The sequence below is a fragment of the Myiozetetes cayanensis genome, unplaced genomic scaffold (genome assembly GCF_022539395.1).
Source record: "Myiozetetes cayanensis isolate MyiCay16 unplaced genomic scaffold, myiCay2020 scf5-8, whole genome shotgun sequence".
NCBI lineage: Eukaryota > Metazoa > Chordata > Aves > Passeriformes > Tyrannidae > Myiozetetes > Myiozetetes cayanensis.
In genome coordinates, this window is record NW_026087742.1 from 30,562,607 (window position 1) to 30,585,108 (window position 22,502).

The following is a 22,502-nucleotide window of genomic DNA, read 5'->3' on the forward strand; positions in this document are numbered from 1 at the left end:
AAACAGTTCTACCAATGGATTTATTCCCAGTTTTTGTGGAGCTTCTGCTAGTTGGGTAAGTGTTCTAACAGATCACCAGCGATTGGTAAGGAATTGGTTAAAGAGATCAGAAGATCAAAGAAAAGGGAACAACGTGGAAATTATGCCATTGCATTTAACTACAAAAATACAAAAATTTCCCCTGTGCCCTCCCATCATGTAATACCCAGAGGCTGCTCTGAGAGCAGTGGAGCAGGATGAACAAATCCCTGTCTTCTAGCGCAAAGATGAAACCTGCAGGGAGACAGCTGCAGTGGAAAGGATTGAAATTAATGTCAAGCAATAGATGAGATTTTGGTGGAGATTTTGATGAGATTTATTGCTGCAAATGTTTTCCCTGGCAAATGTCACACCATTAAAATGCAACAACTCCTCCCTGCAGTAGAATTAAGAAAATAAAGAGAAACTCAAAAACGCTGTCCAGATAAACGACAGCTTGAAACTCATTCTCAGACAATCAGGGTCATGGACAGTCTCCTTGGTAAGGAAGTGTGTAGGAGAAGTGCTAAATAGTTCTTTCACCTCATCAAGGCCTTCACCTATGACTTCAGAGCACATGTTTTATGGACAGCAAGGATATTTTGCCAGCATCCTTTGGGGTGTGGCTGAGTCTAAGGGGGAACAGCCCCTGGAGCAAATTCTGCAGCTGAGCACTGCCCAGCACAGCTGCATTACTTTAACACATGGTCTAATATGGGTGAACAAGATCCCGTAAAAGTAAACAGCATATTCTGCATTTGCCTGTTGAAGCTCCTTGGGGAGCCTCTCCTGCTCTGTTCTTAATGGGACAGCCAGAAGAATTACTCCTTAGTGCCTGGTAATTACACTTAAAAGTGCCAGTTCCCTGGCACAGACAGCAAAAAGTGAGGATTGCAGGTGAATTATGTGTTTGCCTCAAACAGGGCAGCAACTCTGCATGAGGCTGGCCAACTTAATTTTTATTTTCCCCAAAGAACTAGATGCTCTGTAGGTCTGAGAGCATGCCTTAGGCACACACCCGCCTTCCCCTCCCCACAAGTACCTTGTATTTAGCAATCTTCCACTTCAGGGGCACATAAACCTTACCAAATTGTCTATTATTATCACTGGTAACACTATGCTGTTATTATAAAATGGAACTGGGGAAGAACCTCACCTGTTGAAGTACATTTTAAATTGCCTTCCACATTTAAGCCTGTCCTTCATGTTAGGGCTTAATAGGACCCCTCACAGGAGCTAAACACATGCTGGAGAGTTTTGCAGCAGCAGTACTCAAGGGTACTTTCATGTATCAGGTGAAGACAGATCTTATAACTCACTTTCATTTATTTTTCCATACTTCTGTGTTTTGGGTTACCCTGTTGCACAAGAAATGAATGTCCCTACTCACCTTCTTTTTTATTGTGCCTGATGATATGCAGGGGCTCCTTAGCCCCACTGAGAAAGCATACAAAATACAAACTTCCTCAGGAGCAGAGTTGAGGACAGAGTCACACAGATGCAAAATTAGCATTAAAATGGGATAAAAAAGCTCAGTATTTCTAATACAGAAACATTTTATGCTTTCCTGCAAAATGGAAACTATGCTAATGTGCCCCAAAGCAAACTTTGCTCCCTCTTTCCACTGTCACTCCACCCTATAAGTCATTGTCTAATTAGAATCTGTAAATTAAAACAAATCTTGCTTTGGACAACTAAAGCATTTGAAAGCTTTACCATGAACAAAATGTTTCTTCAGCCAACATGAACAAGGAAAAGCATCTTCCAGTACCTAAAGAGGCTATTGGAGAGGGACTTTTGACAAGGACATGGAGGGTCAGGACAAGGGCAAATATCTTCAAACTGACAGAGGGCAGGTTTAGATCAGATATTAGGAAGAAACTGTTCACTATGAGGTGGTGAGACACTGGTGCAGGTTGCCCAGAGAATATGTGGCTCTTCCGTCCCTGGAAGTGTTCTAGGCCAGTTTAGATGGGGCTTTGGGCCACCTAGCCTAGTGGAAGGTGTCCCTACCCATGGCAGTGGGGTTGGAACTGAATGATCTTTAAGGTCCTTTCCAACTCAAATCATTCTGTGATTCTATGATTTTATGAAAAGCAAACTGGGATGAAAATCCCTGGATGCATGGTTCTCACTGGAGCCCAAAGTGAAGTCACCTTTCTGTACCATGGCTGTGGGTGACAAACCAGGGCTTGCACACAATTCCCAGGGGTGGCACATGGCACTGCAGGCTGTGCTGCTTAGTCAGAGCTACAAAGCAAGGAGTGTTGAGGAGCTTTGGCCACAGTACAGTGGCGTTCAAACCTGCTCGAGGACAATGCATCTGGATGGATCAGCCTGTTCCTGGGAGTGGGTGGTATGGGCAAATGGTATTTCACTGTGCAAGGCTGTGGGTTAAGCCTGTGTCAATAATGCTCTCCAAATAGCACATAGTTTTCAGGAGAAAGATGCTATGATATTTTGGTGTATTTATTAAACCTACAAGGAGATGAGCAATAAGTATCCCTAGGGGAAGATTTGTCTGAGATAAACCACATCTGCAGCTAAGTACAGTTGCACTGCTATGGAGTTACCTCTTTTTCCAAACACTGTAATGATGAGATCTTTGTTATTGCATTGCTGTTGTGTATCAATTCTTTGGAGGGTGTGAGATCACACCTCCTGCATGTCACAACAGGAGGAACAAAACCTGGGCTGAAAATAGCTTTCTGCAGCAAAGCAATAGAAAAGTAAAATCTGAGGTGTTCAAGAAATACATCTGCAATTCACTCCCAAATCTAAACAGGGACAAAACGCTTGACAGACAATGTACAAACAGTTTTCGTAATAAACTTCTGAGTTCATACTGATTTCCACACCCACCCCCTACTCCACTGCACACTCCACAGCCAAGTTGCTAATTACAGCCTTCCTGTTGTTTTCCAGTTCTTCATCTGTCAAATAATGGTAGGGGAAAGGATTATGGAAACTGATGCACTTGACAGCAAAAATAAATAAGCAAATGAATACATAAATAAATAAATAATGCATCTAGTAGTCTCCAACACAAGTCTATTCCATTATTCCTCCAATATCTTGAGCCAAACTTCAAGGGTTATTCAAGAAAAATTATGATCTGGCACCTCAAAGAATAAGAAATAATTATCGATTAATGCTTAATTAACACTGCATGGCATTGATTTGAATAAACAGAATCTTTAAAAGGATGTCTCTCTATATTGTGGGTTGAAACAAGATGCCTGTGGGAGGAATGATCAGCTCCATAGTATAATATAATAGCTCTATAGTTTTAGTACCTGGAGGCTTTAAGTGTATCATGAGCCCAACCTGTTAGATACTGTATAAATATACAGTTGATAAAGATGCTTATCTTGGATTTGTAGTGTAAACAAGAAGATATACCATGTAGTTCCTGTGACAGATTGATCAAGACTAAGGGACAGCAACTCCTAAAATCATCCTGTTTCCTGATCCATGTTGGCTGCTCCAAAACAAAGACGTCTGAAAAGCACCCTAAGAAATACTCTACATACCCTGAGGCATGTTATTCCTTTTAATGCCACAATAAATAACTGATCCCCTTTTTTGTACTGTTCATATTCATCGTCTGTGTGCATTGAAGAGGGCCACAAAGGTGATCAAAAGGCTGGAGCACCTCTCTTTTGAAGACTAGCTGAGAGAGTTGGGGTTGCTCAACCTGGAGAAGAAAAGGCTCTAGGGGGACCTTATAGCCCCTTCCAGTACCTAAAGGGGCTACAAGAGGGCTGGAGACGGACTTTTGACAAGGTGATGGAATAAAAGGACATGGAGGAACGGCTTTAAATTGAAAGAGGTCAAGTTTAAATTGGATATTAGGAAGAAATTCTTTCCTCCAAGTGTGGAGGGGCACTGGTACAGGTTGCCCAAAGGTGTGGCTCCTCCATCCATGGAAATGTTCAAGGCCAAGCTGGATGAAACCCTGAGCCACATGGTCTAGTGCAAGGTGTTGCTGCCCATGTCAGTGGGGTTGGAACTAGAAGATCTTTCAGGTCCTTTCCAACCCAAAACATTCTATAGTTCTAATACTCAGCAGATAGCACTGGACTAGCCAGCATGACATATCTGGGAAGCAGCTGTGGACTGACCCTTGAGAGTGAAATGTGTTTGCCTCACACCTGGCATGACCGACTCCACTGTCCAGTTGGACATAACTGGGGAAAAGATCTGTGTTTCCACAACAAATAATTGATTTGGGGTCTATTTTTGACTCTGAACTTTTGTCACTATTCAGATCTCCTGGTAGCAAAAAGGTTAATAACAAATGCATCAAAGTTGTGAAACACTGAGTAGCATTTTTTAAGGAAAAAAATTCTTCATATTATGTTGACAAGTAAGAGTTCATCTTCAGTAAAAAGCCATCTAGATATGTCCCATGAAATTCCCATCTATTAATAAGGAGAGCTTGTCATGTGTAGCAACTTCCAGCAATTTGGGAAGTTTTATTTTAGGTATTTCCTCTCCTATTCCTCACTCCACTCAGTTTCCTTTAGGCTCTCACCTCATAATACTGTTACCACTTACCATGTAACCTCAACTTTGAAAACACCTCTTTTTCTGACAATTTTTCACCTCTCCTTTTCCTTTTTCTTTTTCTTTGATGAGCAGCTTTTGTCTTGCACTGAAATCTTTCTCAGGGCTCAACTCCTTGAACCCTTGCTACAGACACATTTCAGCTTACACCACCCCTAATACTTTCCTGCCCATGGCAGTGGGGTTGGAACTAGATGATCTTTATTGTCCCTTCCAACCCAAACCTTTCTGTGATTCTATGATTATGTAAAAAAGCAACTTAATTCCTCATAGGAGCAAGTGGTTTATAGGATATAACTTACAGGCAGAGTTATCATGCTTGGGAACTGCCTCTTCTTATTTATGCCAATGTCTTTGTAGTGCTGCTATTAAAGCATAGGTGTTCACTAATGACTTCCATTCTATCTTGCAAGTACACATAATTCTGCATCAATTTCATTTAAATATCACTTTATATTCATGGCTTTGAGTTTTAGAACTCTCCCTACCATACCAGTGGTTTTAACATTAATAGGCATTTCTTTCTCTCTATTCATCACTCCCATCAAGTCTTTCCAGGCTGAGGTGAATGCTTGCTGCTTCTTTATATGGCAGGAGCCACAGGTGCCCCAACCCTCATCTGTAGTGCTAGGTGATCTATAGGCATGTTCCAGGTGAAAGGCCCTTAAAGATTATCTCTCAACAGCCTTCTCCAGGAAAGCCTGCTTTGATTAAGAAGGTGACTAGACAATCTTCAGTGGTCCCTGCCAACCTCAAATATTCAGTGATTCTTTAATTCATGGTTCTGCTTCTCTGCTGTTTCCTAGTCATTTTCTGTGTGCTGAACAGTCCCAGCTTTCCTTCCATTTTAGGAGTCCCAGCAATGATCCCTGAGCAACTTTCCTTCTTGATCACTGTGGATAATGCCACTATCCTGTCACATGGGTACAAGTGTAACCTTGCTATCAACTTCAACTCATATTCCTCTCTCAGATGCCACTTCCCAGTTATACTGAAGCTACATACATATTATAAGTAAATTCTGTGTATCATACTTACAGTAATGCCTTTCCTCTCTCTCTACCCATCTAGGTAAATCTCCTTTCTCAGACCTTATCATTGAACATCTTAATTACTGCAGAATCCCTGTCTCTCATTTATGACACAGATGCAAATTTGCCCTGATGATATTCCCTGGATACAAAGGCCATTTTTTCCAGACACAGCATTGATTTCCCTTTCCCATTTCTATCAAAACTAGGCTGTCTGCATCCAATCAACCCTTGCAGTCATTTTCCATATTCCATGGGCTGGATTTTCAAATGAGTGCTTTTGTATTTTATTCCATGCTGGGCTCTCTAAAATCTATAAAATAACCTTCTAGTCCCTTCCTTTCTCTGCAGAAATGTCTAGAAAGCTCTGATAAGGGTTAGGCTGCAGATGTGCTATTAGCATTGCCTGTCGTACTGACCAGCACTTTCTTATTACATTCATGGGTCTCCATCTTTCTGTCACTATTCATACCTTCTTGATTTCTACTAAGATACAAGTAATTTCAAGCAGAGAACATTTATGTTTCTAGAGTGCCTGGCACAGCAAAACTGAATCCTTGACTGGGACTGTGATGCAAATTGTCATTGTCAGATAATAAAAATAGACACAGGTCAGTAACAGACATATTCTAGAGAAATTAGAGAAATTCCTCATGATTCCACTTAGACAAATCTGCTCAAGAAACATTACAACTATCATAATTTGATTTTAATTAACAAAACATAATTAAAGCATCCCAGGTACTGGAATTAGTACTCACTTTTTGTATTTGCCTTCTTAGAAATATCTAGGAACAATCCATCAAATACGTCTTGTAGGATACTGTTTTAACCGAGATGCATTATTCTCAGTCTACCTGTAAAAATACACAGACATAAAAAAAATCAGGGTTTTGTTCAGTGATTTTTAATTTATTTCCTGTATAAAAATGAATTAAAACCAACAGCTAACAGTTAGACAGGGTACATGAAATAGTCATCTCTACATACAAGGTTCCTGCTGTAATATCGTATCAGCAATACTAGGGTATGCTTAGTTATGCCATGGAAATAAATATGTTTCCTAAGTATAAACTAAGGTTTTCTGTACAGCACTCAGAATTAAATAGCTGTCCTTGACTAACTGTGCAAACACCTATCCCTTTGCCAAAAGAGAAATTTACTAATTTCCCTATTGTGGTTTTAAGGGTTTCAAATTAACATGGCAGTTTTTCCTTTCCTGTTCTGTGATTTTGAAGGCCTCAGAAGGTGAAAGAATTTTTGTTTTATTTATGTGGTTATCCCAAATATCTCCTTTCTTAAATCTTCTCCCTTTGTTAGAGTGAAATGACCAAGATCGTACACAAAAGCTTCTTGCTGTTTCCACTCACATCAGTAAATTATGTCACATCTGAGTTGCTTGTGGCATTGAAGAGCCCCAGTTTAAAAGCAATGATGCATGTGTGACAAACCTGTCACACCACAAGCAGCAGGTTCAAAGAAAATGTAGAACAGCACTGGGGCTCCTCTTCTCTTACGACTCTCATTAGCCGGTTATTGTCACGCCCCCGCTCTTAGCTCCTTTCCTTGTCTCAGGGAGACAAAATCCCATAGGGACTGGAAAGGTGGAGAAGAGACTGCAGCAAGAGAGTGTGTGTAGTTCCATTGAAAGTCACATTTGCCAGAGCCAGCAGCTTTACCAGGCCACTCATTTCATTTGATATGCATCTATTTTACATTCACTCTGTTGCACAAGGTCTTGCAGAAAAGGAGAAAAAATAAAATTAGGAGACTGAAAGATGTGGTTACTGTTCTAGAGGTGGGCTACCACGTCCTTCCTTGGCACCCCATTTCTGTGTATATAGTCCAAAACTACATTGACCTTTCATTCTTGCCAATTGTAAATTAATTTTGAATCCAAGCTGTCCACTGAAAAGGTGCAAAGGTCACCTTTAAATAGGTGCTCTGCTTCGTTGCCCTTTACTCCATGGTCCACATCCTTTGGCTTCCTCCCATTAATTCTGCTTCTTGAAGGACCCTTCTTGCTGCTGATTGTGTTCTCGCATAGATTATTTCTCCTCCACATGCATTTTTCAAAGCTGCATCTCATTTTGTCATTTCCTGCCTAAGGTTTCTAATCTCTCTATCTTCACTGATTTATGCAGTGCTTCCCAATTTGGATCATTTGTGATTTTAATTAACATGTACTCTTTTCCTGTCTTTTGCTAATGAATGAAGATATTTAAAGAAGACTGGACTCGAGACTGCTCCCTGATGTTCCCCCACTAGAAAACTCATGCAATTCAACACATTTTCATTTATTATCTCACTTTGCTAATGGCCCTGTGGATGGTTTCTAATCAACATCACAGGGTCCTTATCTAAGCCAATCTGAATTAATTTGTGAGTCTTCTCTCTTGCTGATGTTCACTTCAATGAGAGGGAAAACAAAAGCAGAAGAAGCCATCGCTTACCAGAATGAATTTCTAGGGAATCTGAAAATGTGGAGCAGGAGGTGAGAACAAATTATTCATTCTCCTCTCTCAGGACTCAGGTACACTTTGAGTTCCCCACCATAATATCTATTCTTCTCTTGATTTTCAATGTAAGTATTTTTAAACTGGTTGAAAAGACAGGAAAGTGTTATTATTCCCATCTTGAAGATTAAGCTCCAGCACTGAGAGTATAAGGGAATAAGATCTGCTCTACTCCTTTGACATTCATGGTTAGAAATTGAAAGTTTACAGTTGCTTTTGCATTTAAACCTTTCTTCTGGAAGTTACTGTGACATGCCTGCCTGTGTATCTCTGGGATGACCCATCAAATGCACCATCAAAGTGATTTCATCTCTTCTGAAACAAACAACAAAAAAGCCCAAAACACCAACCTAAACCAAAGAAAAACCCCATGATTATATGTCAGTATGTACATATCTACATGCATACATACATACATACATATATATACACACATATACATATTTTGAAAGAATGGGCCCAAGTAATGTCAAGTAATTCCAGAAGAAGTGAAAATAAGGTACTCAGTCCACATAACTGCTTAATCCAGACCACAGGATATAGAATAAGACATATAGTGATATCTGTTGGATCTGACCCTGAAAGTTATTTGGGCACCTCCTTCTCACTCAGTTTGTTGTTGAGATATTTCTGAAGATCTGGACCAAAGTGCTTTCCTTGATCCTTGCTGTTTGTACTGTATTTGAACCCAGATCTGCAAAGTCTAAAATATGTTCCCCACTTAAGGACTTCTCTACTTTCCTATCAAGAGGATAATAATGTTGTGTAATGGACATTTAACGTCCAGGCACTGCCTTATGTTCCCCAAAAAGTAGGGTCTCACCTTGACCACATGCACAACCTCCTCCACTGTCACCTTTTGATAAATGGTTTTAATGTTGGAGTTACATTTCTTTTGGATAGAAATAAAAAAGCACATTTCTGCTACAGCAAGAAGGATTTGGAAAAGCATTTGTAGTACGGACGTATTAACATGGGCTATTTGTTTTCTGAAGTATTAATTTATGTTTCTGAATGAGATTTGAAATATTCTCAGAAACTTCATGTTTATGTGGTTTTTAATAAAAGCCATAAGGATTTTTTTTTTTTAAATTGCCATTATCCCCTCTTCCTCCCACCCCCCTCACCAACCAAAACTCATAGGGACAAACAAAACCCAAACCAAACCAAACTAAAAAACAACCAAACAAAAAGAAGGAAAGAAAAAGAATTAATAAGGAAAAGGACCAAATATTTTCAAAAGCATCAGCAGTCATAAAGAAACTAATCACAAGCTAAGAAATGATCTGAGGGAGAGCAGAGGGAGGTAACAACATGAAGAAGACAATTTAGAAAATATTTGCAGGAGGAAAATTTATAAATACTCATTATATCTTTAAATACATGACCAAATAATTATGTATTCTTCCTTCTACCTTTCTCATTAATATATTTAGTGAAAAAAGATATGCAGGATAAAATGTTTGTCACCAATATTATCCTCATATTAGGAAATAATTACACAAGTTTTTCACTTTAAACTTTTAAATGTGGCCCAGTTGGAAATGAACTGCCTTTGACTTGCTAAAAATAAGCATAAGAAACTTAATCTAAGTCCATCACCAGTGCAATTTATACTATACATAACTTTGGTGAGGTGCAATTAGCAGTGCATCACAATAATTTATTATTGGTTTAAAAAGCCTGAAAAATCAGGACCTTACAGCAAAATGGGAAAATGGGAAGCTGTATGCCAGGCATATTATTCTGGTTTATATTAATTCCGTTATTTTACCTTTGGTGCACATTCATCCACCCATACAATGAGAATGCTCCATTGAGAAGGATGCTGAATACTGAACCTTTGGCTCAATATGAAATAACGAACTCTGAGGCATAGCTGCAATAATACTTCCATTTGCATTATTATGATTAACATTCCTCTGAATAGGAAGCATCCAGTAATATTAATTGCAGAAATAGTGAGATTCCAATTGTCATAAATCACTGTGCAGTGTAAAGTAAGCTCTCCAAAAACAGTGTAGAAAAACTCCTTTTTTTGTGTGGTTTTTTGGAGTTCATTTCAATCCCATTTTCACCAGGCTTTCTCATTTGTGTCTGTTGACAAGACAGTAATTATGCTTTTCTCTTGATTAACACATTCTTTTCAGTAAGGTCCCAAACAGCTTTCACATGAAAGGTTGAATCCAAGAGAACATGGTTTTTCTCATTAAAGACTTAGCATTCATCCACAGTTAATTTATCATACAGATACTTCCTGTCTCATAGGAAGCAGGGTGGCCTTGCAGCTAATGCTCTTGATCTGATCAGAAGTTTTCTCCCTAGCAATTGAAATGAATGCCTTTTCAATGATGATTATCAAATTCATTTAATAAGTGAAAATACAGAGGGGAAATGGCACACAGTTTCTCTACTAAAGCACAGATCGAGTGGATATTTTGCCTTATTTGAAACAATATCATCACTAATCTACACAATCTTATTGAAACTTTAACTATATATCTATAGCTTTGTATCAAGTAAACATTTCCTACTTCACTACTGTTTCTTTCCTTCACACTGTTAGCAAAACTCAATATTCATTGATTAATCAAAGCAAGCAACCCTGACATTTGGTGCATCAGCTTTCATTCTTAACAGGCATATGATACAATGATTTATTTTGATGTATTACATTGTACCCTAAAGAGCATCCAAAAATAAAAACGCTTTCATTATAAGTGTTGTGAAAACAAGGCATCTGCATCAGGGACCACACACAAGGAGAGAACAATTTCTTTGCCACCTGTGCTATTTAATCCAGACTTTTGATGGTTGGATTGCTTTGGAGTTTGCTTGCTCGGGGGTTTTCCAGATATATTATTTCCAAATGTATCATATATTCAAAAAGCAATTGAGGGGCTTAAGCGGTGTTCAGTGCTGGAACTAGTGGAGCTTTTCCTAGCTAGCATGCTGCTTTGGTCCATCCTTGATTAACCCACAGTAGGTGAGATGCCCCTGAATTACTGTGGTACCAACTGAATTGCTGATAACAGTGGCCACTTTGCAGGAAAACGCCCCTCCTGAGATGGCAATTAGTGCCAACCTCAAAGGCATAAGAAATGTTCGTGGATGTCCTGCCTGCCTGGCTGCCAGTGGGAGGCTGAGGAAAGGTCACGGATATGCCCTCACCAAGGATGTTCATACTGACTATGAATTTCTGGCTAGGAATACCTTAGTGCCCACCTCTGGGCCTGATCAAAGTGTCCTGCACAAGCAGTCACACATGTTCTGTAGTTTTTTCCAAACCCAAATAATGCTTTTAGCAGACATTTACCATTAAGCACAAGCTGAGGTCTCACTTGAGACAGCAAAGCTTCAATATGTGCCTGAAGTCAAGTGTTTCCTCAATGGGCTGAATGGGGGCAGTCTGAGGAGCTGGAGACACTTATGACTGGGATTAAATACATATATGCATACATAAACTTGTTGCTGCTGCTTCTGATTGTCTCTGTGCAGCACATTTCTCTCCATCTCCTTTTCCACTATCATCCTCTGCTATAAATGGCGACTGGGGGTTTGCTGTCTGACATGGTGGCTGGGTGGAGTGAGGTGGGAAGTGGAGACAGCACATGCAGAATGAGCTGAAAATCATCCTCCCAAATGAAGCCTGGCTCATAGAACAAGATCTCATTATTTTGTTCCCCCGTGGAGAACACAAAGGCATGGCTGTTGCATCTGGAGATCATAGGCATGTTCCAAAAGGCAGCAAATGAAAGTAGAAGAGAGTCTTGTTGGGTTACTTAGAGGCAAAGGACAACTTTCTGTAAGATGGCTTATTCCTTTGCAGTCACTGAAGCCTAACTCTCTACAATTACCTGAAAGGAGGCTTTAGTGAGGTGTAGGTTGGTCTCTTCTCCCCGGTAACAAGCAAGAAGACAAGAGGAAATGGCCTCAAGTTGCGCCAGGGGAAGTTTTGATTGGATATTAGAGAAAATTTTTTCACAGAAAGAGTTGCTAGCCACTAGAACACGCTGCCCAGGGAAGAAGGCAATTTTGACCTCCATCAGCCAGAATGGCTCCCAGTGGAGTGTTTTGCACATCCCAGTCTGTTCCAATTGTGTTGTAGGGGCCATTTAATATTGTTTTGTCTCTGATGTTTTTCTGGGTTTGTTTGGGGGTTTTTTAGGAAGGGTGAGACTGGTTTTTAAGTGGTTTATAGAGGAGGTTGGAAAAAGGCTACATAGTGGAGGCTTCTTGGAATTAAGGTAATTTTCTCAGTGTCTAATAACTTCAAGTGAAAAATTGGATTTCTAGGAAATGGTAGCACAACTAAAAGATGTAGAATGTGTCCTCTTGAGTTTTGGCAGAATTACATTTTAATGTTCATCAAAGAATTGCAGTCCCATGCCCTTTGCATACCAAGCTCTTCCTTCTCACTTCTTACAAGATGACCAAATATGCTTTGTATAAAAAATTTGCTTTCATGTTCTACTTTTAATTGTGCTTTATTTAAATCTCATTTGCCTGCGCATACTTAGATCATCATAGATTTATCTAAGCTACCTTTAGACATCTACATCATAGAAGTTAAAGAGCTATTAACCTAGACTAAATCAGATGCCTAGTTTTTAGTTACATGAGTTAACAGTCAAAGAGTCTCACCCCAAGCCATGTTTTCTCAGTGCAAATGAATAACCAATCCTTCAGCCATCAATTTTAATGTTGCCTTGACAAAAGCTAAGCAGCATTTCAGATATAGCTCTGTTCAAAATATTGCAGTTAACTACACTAATAAATCTGGTAAATAACTTATTTTATCAAGCCAGAAGAACTCACAGATAAAATACACAGTTTTGGCCAGTTGGAACAAAGAAACAAGGCATTTCCATGAGCCTAAAATTGGCAACATTAAATGAGTTGCTTCTTTTGTGGAAATTTGATATATTGATCTTACATTTCAGGTCGATGAAGAAGCTGACCAAAATGCAACAGCTTCTATCTCAAAGTGAAATTGGTCCTATACTTGCAGAGTTTAAAATTAACATACCCATACTACATTAGCCTAGTGAGGCACTGGAACAGGCTGCCCAGAGAAGTCGGGGGTTTCCCTTACCTGAATGTGTTCAAAACCAGGTTGGATGGGGCTCTGAGTAACCTGGTCTAGGGGGTGGCACCCCTGCCCATTGGAGCAGATTGGAATGAGATGATCTTTAAGGTTCCTTCCAGTCTAAAATATTTGATGATTCTATGATTCTATACCTGTCTGATCAAGGCTGGCAAAGCAGCTTTCCCCAGATGTAAAACATTTCTTTGGATCTTACTGCAAAATTCACTTTGAAATGTTCATAATTCATATCTCAAAATTCAAAGCGTTACAGTATGCCTTTTGTACAATAGCTTCTCCAAAATAAATATTTTCCTGGTCTACTGTGGGGGGAAAATAAATAAATAAATAAATAAAAGTCTCTTTTGGTTTCTGGATAATTTTTTTCAGCTACTCCTTCATCTCTGGGAAAAAAATATTTTTTCTGTTGGGTTCATTTCATAAGTAAAAAATTTGTCCTGGCCTATTTGAACTGTATATTGTAAAAGAGTTTCCATATTGCCTAGAAAAAGTGTCACAGTGTGTTTCCCAGTTCATAACAGATGTTTCTATAATTATTGCTTGACTGTTGTCCTGTAACGGTTTCAGGTCTTTCAGCGCAGCCTTGACCAACAATAAAACATAATCTGACCATCAATACACTTTTCGTTAAAGCTGTTAAATGGAAGCAATAATCTTTCCCTCTAATCGAATGCTGATCTATAACCCTTCCAAAGTTTTGAAAGGAAGGGTAATTTTTTTTGGCTCTATTTTTTTGCCAGTGGGTAGGTAAGCTGACATTGAGAAGTGTAGAGGAGCACAGCTATAGAGAGTAAGGATGGAAAACTTGACCCTAATAAGGGCTGGCAATTGTGGACTAAGCTATATGGACCCCATGTTTCTTGCAGACTATGAATACTCCTGCATCTCACCTTACAGATCGAATCTGGTCATTTTGTAAGTTATTTGTACACCTGAACTTTGATGTATTCTGGTCTGGAAATGCTGAAGAGAATGGAGCCTTTCTTGCAATGTTTTTAACCTGCTTGCCACAGATAGCACATTTTCTATAAAAATTCCACTGAAGCATTTGTGTTTGTAAATTTCTTAAGAGTAGAATAAAAAGTGCCAGACACCAATGATTAAGAAGATGACAAAGCAAAAGCTTCTAGTATAATCACTGCCTAATTACAGGTACATGAAATGGATATTAAATAATCTTTTAACACATTTTTAAAAGCTGTTTTCTTAGACATTAAAATATTATGTAGCTGCTGCAGTGAACCAACAGGTAGATTGAGTTAGATAGTTCTGCACTGCTTGGAGGCCTAAAATGTGTTGTTGAACCCATTCATCAATTTGTAATTGATTTACAGGTGTAAATCAACTGGTTGTTGCATTAGTGAGAAAAGTGCTACAAGGACAGAGGGTAAGGACACTGTTCCTAAATCTCAGTGCCCCTGTGTTGGGAGGATGTGCTCCTCATCACTGTCTCCTCACTTCCTGGGGGTGTAACACTGCTCGGGAGGGTGTGGAGAAAGGGGTACACTCAAGGTGGATCATGTAGGGACTTCTTATTCCATCTACTGTTCCTCTGCAACTGCCTCTGCCTCCAGTTCAATGAGATCACACCCCAGGACAGGCCCAAAGAGGTATGGGCACTGGTTCACTTGGGTCTAACTAAGGGTGCTTCTGACCCTGAGAGATGTCACCACCTATCTGAGGCATCTTCTGGGCTGGCAGTTCTGACACAATACTTAAGACCTGCAGCTTTCCAAATTAGCAAAAATAAAAGGAATTAGCTCTTTAATCCATCAGAGAATACATTCATAACTGTATTCTATCTCTTCAGCCCACAACATGCTGTGTTTACCCTGTTGCTGCCTGCGTAGTAGCCTGTCCTGCTGGCCCTTACACTAAGGCATGCTGTGATGTCCTTTCTGGAAACCATGGAAGAATTTGCCTCCTACATTTAGGCAGGGTATAGACATTTAACAAGGCTCCCCATTGCAAAGGAACAATCAAGGGTAGGGTTATGAAAAGATTTTCATTTGTGGTGAGAGGAGAGGTCTGTGGCCTCTGAATGCCCTTCTCTCCCTGCTTTGCCTATTTTGGAATCCAGGGGTGAATAATTTAGATACTTCTGGAAAATCCCAAGAATGAAACGGTATTAAGAAAGGTCAAAGCACGCATTTTGTTTATGAGGCTGGACATAAACACATAAACATGTATCTACATATATATACATAAACATATACACATGCATTTAGTGAAATTCACTGTTATCAAAAGAACTACAAGTAGCATAGAAGGGCTGAACAGCTGGAGCTAGATTGGTATATTGTACTGTACTGTAGTGACAGCACAGGATTACTTAATTTCTTTGAAGAGTCAAAATGTCTCTTTCTGAACTGGAAAGACTGGGGTGGCTGAGCTGCGATTGCTTTTTCCTGGGTATATATGAAGATACTTTTATAAGGAAGATGCTATGGATATGGATTTTTCTTAATTTCCCTTAGAATAAATAAAAAATGGGCATTCAGGTATTAGCTATGCAGAAGAACTCAAACACCTCAGTATTCACAACGAAATGTAAAAATTCCATTCAGTTCCTACCTCTGCTAGAAACAACCTCTGTGTCATGGGAAAAGCCTCACCACTAACCCTTGCTTCAGGCTTTCTTTCTACTCAGTCCCTTAATAAAACAGAAACACGCCCTCTGTCACGTGATGAGACGGCAAGAAGGAGCCTGTTTAATGAGATGCCATAACAGCCTCTCTACCTGACTTGTCACAAGTTATCTTTACAGCTGTGTTTGTATCAGGAATAGTTCACTGAATTCAGGAATAGTTCACTGAATAATTTTTTATAACCAGACTTATTACCCTCCACTCCCTGTCCAGCTAATAATTTGTATAAATATAACGTTTCTGTTTTTATAGAAAATTTGCAATTCTCTGATGGCAATAGGCCCCCTAATCCAGGCTTCTTCTCAGAACAATAAGTTGTACAAATGGCATTAAGGTTTGACTTTGAGCTATGCTTCCTCATTTAATTACCAAGGAAGGTGTGAAGCTACTGTTATAATATTGAGTAAATTGATGGGATCTTTCCCTGCACAATATAGGCCGAATAAAAGCAAAGAAGCCTCATACATCCCCCATGCTCAGCTCCCAGCACTCTGTCCCTCCTGATGCTGCATGGTGTAGATTGGCATTTTATTTCTTATCAATAGATCTCCATAATTCTGTGAATGAGAATGACATTCCTTCAGACCTGGTTTTGTAAGGAAAACCTATATCCATAGGAGCAATTAGTCCCCTGCTGTGAGTTTAGACACGCCAGCTATACTGCAGCTGCTGTCTGTTGCCAGCACTAAATTTTCCTTAGTAGTGGATCAACGTGTTTAAACACTTTGATCTTCTTTATCTCAGCAAGGAGATTTGAAAGCCTCCTGGTTGAACAAGTTTTCTTTTGGGTGAAACTCCATCTCATTCACCATTTCAGTGCTGACCTGTAACATTTGTGTTTTATTTACTGGAGAGGCATCGCCTTTTGAAATGGCTTCTCACATCCTCTGAGAAAGACTTTATTTTCATTCCCCCCTAACACCAAGCTTAAGTAACGGTACTTCAAACAGCAGATAAGAGGCACAAAGAGGACTCAGTCTTCTACGCAGCAGTTCAGAATCATCTTAATCTCCATCACGCACTTTCTGATTTTCCTTTTAATCTCCCTCAGCACAGCGTGCACCAAACACAGCTGAGAACTCGCTATTTAGGCTGCCTTATTACTGTTACGCTATGAGAGCTTAAGTACTGTTCGGAATAGATGAGCACAAATGAATTGAAGCGAGGGACCAGGCACATCAGATGCGGGTACAGCAGAGAAGATGACAGGAGGTAAGAGTTAAGAGTTGGGTTGAGTCTTACTCTGTTTTCTCACTTCCAAGGAACCACAAGTGAACTATTACTGATGTGAAACTGCTAAGCAGGGAAAAGCAGCTCTCAGGCTTATTTCTCCAGCCACTGCTGAATTCCTGAACTTCCTACCTGAACTAACTCTCTGCCCCTTTTGCCTACCATGGGGTTTATATAGCTGTAAATGGGAAATCCATCTCAAACTTCATTAATGAAATTACCTATCTGAGTTTTGGACTATAGATTGGTCTAACCCCAAACTGACTAAATTTGCTCTCGTATGAATTGTTGCCTCCTCTGATAGAGTTACACTGCTTGTAAAGCAGAGGGAAGGAGGCTAAGGAGACACCTTTTTTCATCCTTGCAGTACTTAAAGGGGGCTTATGAGAAAGACTGGGACAGCTTAGTAAGACCTGTAGTTATAGGACAAGGGGTAATGGATCTAAACTAAAAGAGTGTACATTTAGACTACACAGAAAGAAATGAGCATGGTGAAACACCAGCACAGGTTGCCCACATAGGTGTTGGATGCACCATCCCTGGAAACATTGAAAGTCAGGCTGACAGGGCTCTGAACAACCTGATCTAGTGGAAGGTGTCCCTGCCTATGGCAGGGGGATTGAACTGGATGACCTTTAAAGGTCTCTTCCAATCCAAACCATTCTGTGATTCAATGATTCTAGAAGGAGCCCAGAGGGTTTAACTGATATTAAAATTTTCTGGATGTTAGGACCATATCATCAGGGCTGCACTCTTATCAAAATACTTGCTCAGAAATGCAGACAATGCCTTTACCCTCACCCCAGTATTTGGTTCTGGTAGTGACACAGAAATCTAGAATAAACAGCATAATTAGAGACTTTTTTCACAAGGGCTTACTCCTTGGCATGATTTTAATACCAGAGACAATCAGAAGAGTTGATAGAGAGATGGATAACTGAGTCAAAACTTAGGTGAATTGTATTTCTGCTGCAGTTTGAATGCTCCCACCCTGCACCAGCTGGTTTTATTACGCAGGTGGATGGAATGTGTTCTGCTCCATTTCCAAGGGAGCCACACAAGACTAGCATAAATCAGTCAGCAAGTACCTTGAACCACATATATTAGGAATGTAAGTGAGAGGAATTCCAAAATGAAGCATGTTTAGACAAAGAGGCAATTATAGCATGGAGAGGAAAGGAGTGCAAAAATTTCAGCTGTAATCAGGGACAGAGCACAGTAGCTGAAGGAGGTGGAAAGTCTGATTCTTTATTTATATAGTCTCATAAATAGGGTGATTTTAATCCCCTGCATATGATATAGTAATACCTATTAGAACTGAATATCACAGACTGATTCCCAAAGAGCATTTAGGAGACTGGTCTTACAATATCCACACAGTTCAGTGAGCCAGATTCAGGTCTCATTTACAAAGGGTCTGCCCAGGTGTGCTTTTATGGACATCATTGGAGTTACGCAGAATGGAGGCAAACGATACATAAATGTTGTGGGTTTGCACTGCAGAAATAGGAGGGGTTAACAGAGCAGCTTGTGTCGCTGCATGCTGCAAGCTTGACCATAAAAATGCATTCCCAGTGGGTCAGCACCTGTTTAGATAAATGGTTTACTTGAAATACACAATGCAGGAGAGCTTGCACATTTATCCATATGGCACTAACATGAACTGCCAGCTGTGGCCAGTCACCCAATATGTTCTCTCTCCATCTATGACATATGAAACCATATGGAATCATCTATCCATTAGGAAGAGATCATTTTCAGACAGGAAGGTTTTCTGACACAATTATTAGCTGTGGCGTTCTTGACCAGGAACAGGCTGAAATACGCAGGAAACAAAAAGAGGCTTACGTTGTTTTGCTGTCTTAAAGGGTCATGTGAAGCATTTTCTGTTTTTAAATCATCTTTCAGGCTGGTCCCTTTTTTTGCATTATTTTGTTTTCCTTTTTTTTGTTTTTGTTTGTTGTTGTTGTTGCTGTTGTTATTTTGGTTTTGTTTGTTTGTTCGGGGTTTTTTAGAGAGTGCCTTTTATCTCTAAGCTTAATGTCATTCTACTGCAAGGGATGCTTTTCTCTCCACCCATTTTTTTGATGAGTGATCATAGCACATGAGGCTACTGGTTTCCCCTGAGCCCCGGTTTGATTAGAGCCAGCAGACAGGTACCTGACTTGCTAGAAACAGTGTGTTTTAGGAGCAACTGCTGAACACCCTATTCGCAAACAAGTGGTCCCAGAACTGTGGCTCAAACATAATTCCTTCTCAAGTGTCCTTCTCTTTGCACACACTGTGGACTTTGCTGTGAACCAATGCTAAACACTGTATATCAGCATAAAATCCAAGAAAAACATTGTCAAAACAGAATCACTGGCTGAATTCAATAATATCTTTATTGAGACAGAAAATCCTATTAAGGCAGTTTGCTTGCTCTCAATCTGGAATAACTCAATTACTCATGATTTGCACCAATGCAAATGAGATGAGAATCTGCCCCCAGAACACTTGCTAGCTATGCTCATTGACATGATCAGAAGTACGGTGTTCCCCATAATCAGCCTTGGTTTACCTCTAATGGATATAAGCAGAGACAAGAGCCTCAGGCGTTTCAGGCTGTGGAGTGAAGAGCTGATCCCTGTCTGCCTGTAGAGTGTGCAGATTATGTATGGAGAATCTGAGAAGCTTGTTTTGGAAATTAAGTGGCCCCCAAATGAGTCTGAAATCCAGAAATATTTCTTAACCACAGCACTTAAAGCTACAGGACCTCTCCTCCCACATGCATCGTACCTCACCTAATCCAGCAGAAACCTTCTGAGTTAAATTAGCATGTGATGAAAACCGGCTCTGTGGTACAGCACAGACTACCCAAGGAAGAGAAAGATAGCATAATTGCTACTAAATTTAAAACTAAATGGTAAGTAACACATTCTTTGATCTAGCACCCTGGTACTAGAAACAGGCTTTGGGCTCTTATGTCTAGTGAGTATAGATACTCCAGTCAGTAGACACCTGTTCAAAACTCAGTTGTGCAAAGTACAGACTCGATAGATGATGCCAAACACAGACAAAACTTTGTAAAGTGATACTGTCTTCTACTTAACACAGCAATGCCCATATCCAGTCCTTTCTGTCCCCTTTTCCTAGCAGCTGATGATATAGATTCTTTGAAAGGATCTGGACCTGGGTAACAAGTTTTGTGCTGTTTTGCTGATAGTATTATATTATGTGTTCTGGAAAGAGAGATCAACAACTGCTTATGGTCCCACTACAGCCAATAGTTAGGTAAGTTAATGGGAAACCAGGATAAAGACTATATATATATATATGTATATGTATATAATCTTCATAGCAGTAGGTGGTTATCTACAAATGTCCAGCTTTTTGGGTGTGTTTTCCATACCCAAATAACAGTACTCAAACAGTGTTTCCTTTCTTGACAGCAGTGTTTTCATAGTAGTCATAGACTCAAAAGTGCCCCATGTCTGATGATGGTTATCAGTGAGAAACACCAGCCTTTGCAAGCAGACTAGAAGATAACCCACACCATACCAAGGCAATTTAATGCATAGTAAGTGGAGATTTCAGTCAACCTTTTCCTGGTTGGATGGTCATATGCAGAAGATGATCACAACAAACACAGTGAGAATTCATATAAAACACTTCAGAGTATTTTAGCTCCTACTTACAGGCAACACAAAGCACCTAAAATGGGGAGCCTAAACCCTCTGCTAGTTAACGTAGACATTTCCAGATAAACTAAGGTTTAAACCAAATATTTAACTAACAGATGGCATGAATAGCCCAATAATTGTCCACTTTGCTGACAAAACAAGAAGGCAAAGAGTCAGTCTTGCCTAGAGACAGAGCACTAACTGGGAAGTAGGATACCTGGATTTGTTTCCTGTCTATCTGCAATGAACTCCATACATTATTTCCAGGGACATTAGCCCACACATTTCCAGTTCAGCTAATAAAGGATACTGTTGACCATCTACTAGTCACAAACAGTTGTTCCAGCCCTTATCTCTTTTTCCCATTACAAGGGACACTTTTGTGATGAATCTGATGCTCATCAGATGCTTCTACATAAGTTTTTTTTTTCCCAAGCTACAGTACTGAGCAGCACTGTGGCATCTCAGGAAGTTTCTAATACTCAAGCAGTTCAGTCTGAAGATTATGATCCTAGTTCTTTTTGCAGTCATTTTTTTATTTTCATGACATCATGACAATTGTTCTCCCACTGATGATTGGCTTTTCTTTGGTCCTGTAACTGCTTATACCCAATAGCTTTATCATGCATACCCAACATATTTTAAAACATCACATGTAAGCTGTCACCAGAGGAGCAGTTTAGCTCAGTGTCATGCAATGCCTTAGTAGTTCAACCCATTACTTTCCCAGCTTTAAATCCATAGCAGAAATTTTCTCACTCATATTTGTCAACTGCCAGCTACCACTGGCTCTGACATGTATATTTCTACTTTAGACTACAATTCAGATCAGAGAGCTTCTTAAATCTACAGAATGTATTCAATAGGACTATGGAGATCATAAGCAACTAGGAAGTGATAAAACGAGATAACAGATGTGCTTTGATACATCTCTACATACAGACAGGAGTATCTGTATTTAAAAAATACAGAGAAATACATAGAAATATTCTACATAGCCACCAAAAGTTTATAAATCAGCAATTTCTGCTTTCATATCTGTATTTGAAAAAACATCCCCAAAATTCAGCAAAATTTAGAGGTCAGTGTTCCAAACTGTCATCTTTGCTGGGAATTGATAAGGTAATTTGCTTTGTTCAGACTTTTTCTATATTTCTACACCTACTGCAAACAAGTGCTATGCCATTGGTGCCAACCTAAAAGAGAGTATTCTGAGAACATGAATATAATGGAATTTATCTCAAGCACAAAGCTATGTGGCTATGTGAAGCATTAACAAAGCCCACATTCCGCACAGACCACACTACCAGTCTTGAGTAATAATCTACCCTACAAAAAGGTTGCCATCCGAGTTGAAAGAGCAACGAGCTCCAGAGCTGCCCAACAGCTTATCTCAGAACCATTACATTAAAATGCTGAAGAAAAAGTCATCAAAAGTTGTCTGCTTTAGTATTTGTCACACTGAGCCTTGAAGAAAATTCTGCAGGTGCATTTATTCTTACAATATTTCAAGCATCTCTTGTCACAGGTTGAAGACAACTCGCCAAATGTGGCAGAAACTATATCAAACTGTAACAGGACCTGAATTCCTTCTTATTTCTGCTTTACTTGGTGATTGGGAAGAAGATGCCCAAGACACTCTTCAAGGTGGATCAGACTATAAGTGTTCTTCAGGCTGCAAAACTAGTGTTCCAGCCAGCTACTCTCTGAGAAGCTCCTGA

The 22,502-nt window shown here is 39.7% G+C and overlaps 1 protein-coding gene across 13 annotated transcripts in view; it reads right to left on the reverse strand.

Annotated features, from left to right (window-relative positions):
* TENM4 (teneurin transmembrane protein 4) overlaps positions 1 to 22,502 on the reverse strand; it is a 1,544,468-nt gene that overhangs the window by 389,906 nt on the left and 1,132,060 nt on the right. For all 13 annotated transcript variants that reach the window (XM_050333746.1, XM_050333747.1, XM_050333753.1 and 10 more), the window contains one exon: positions 6,380 to 6,475. The gene's annotated coding sequence lies outside the window, so the exon portion shown is untranslated. The remainder of the gene's footprint in view (positions 1 to 6,379; positions 6,476 to 22,502) is intronic.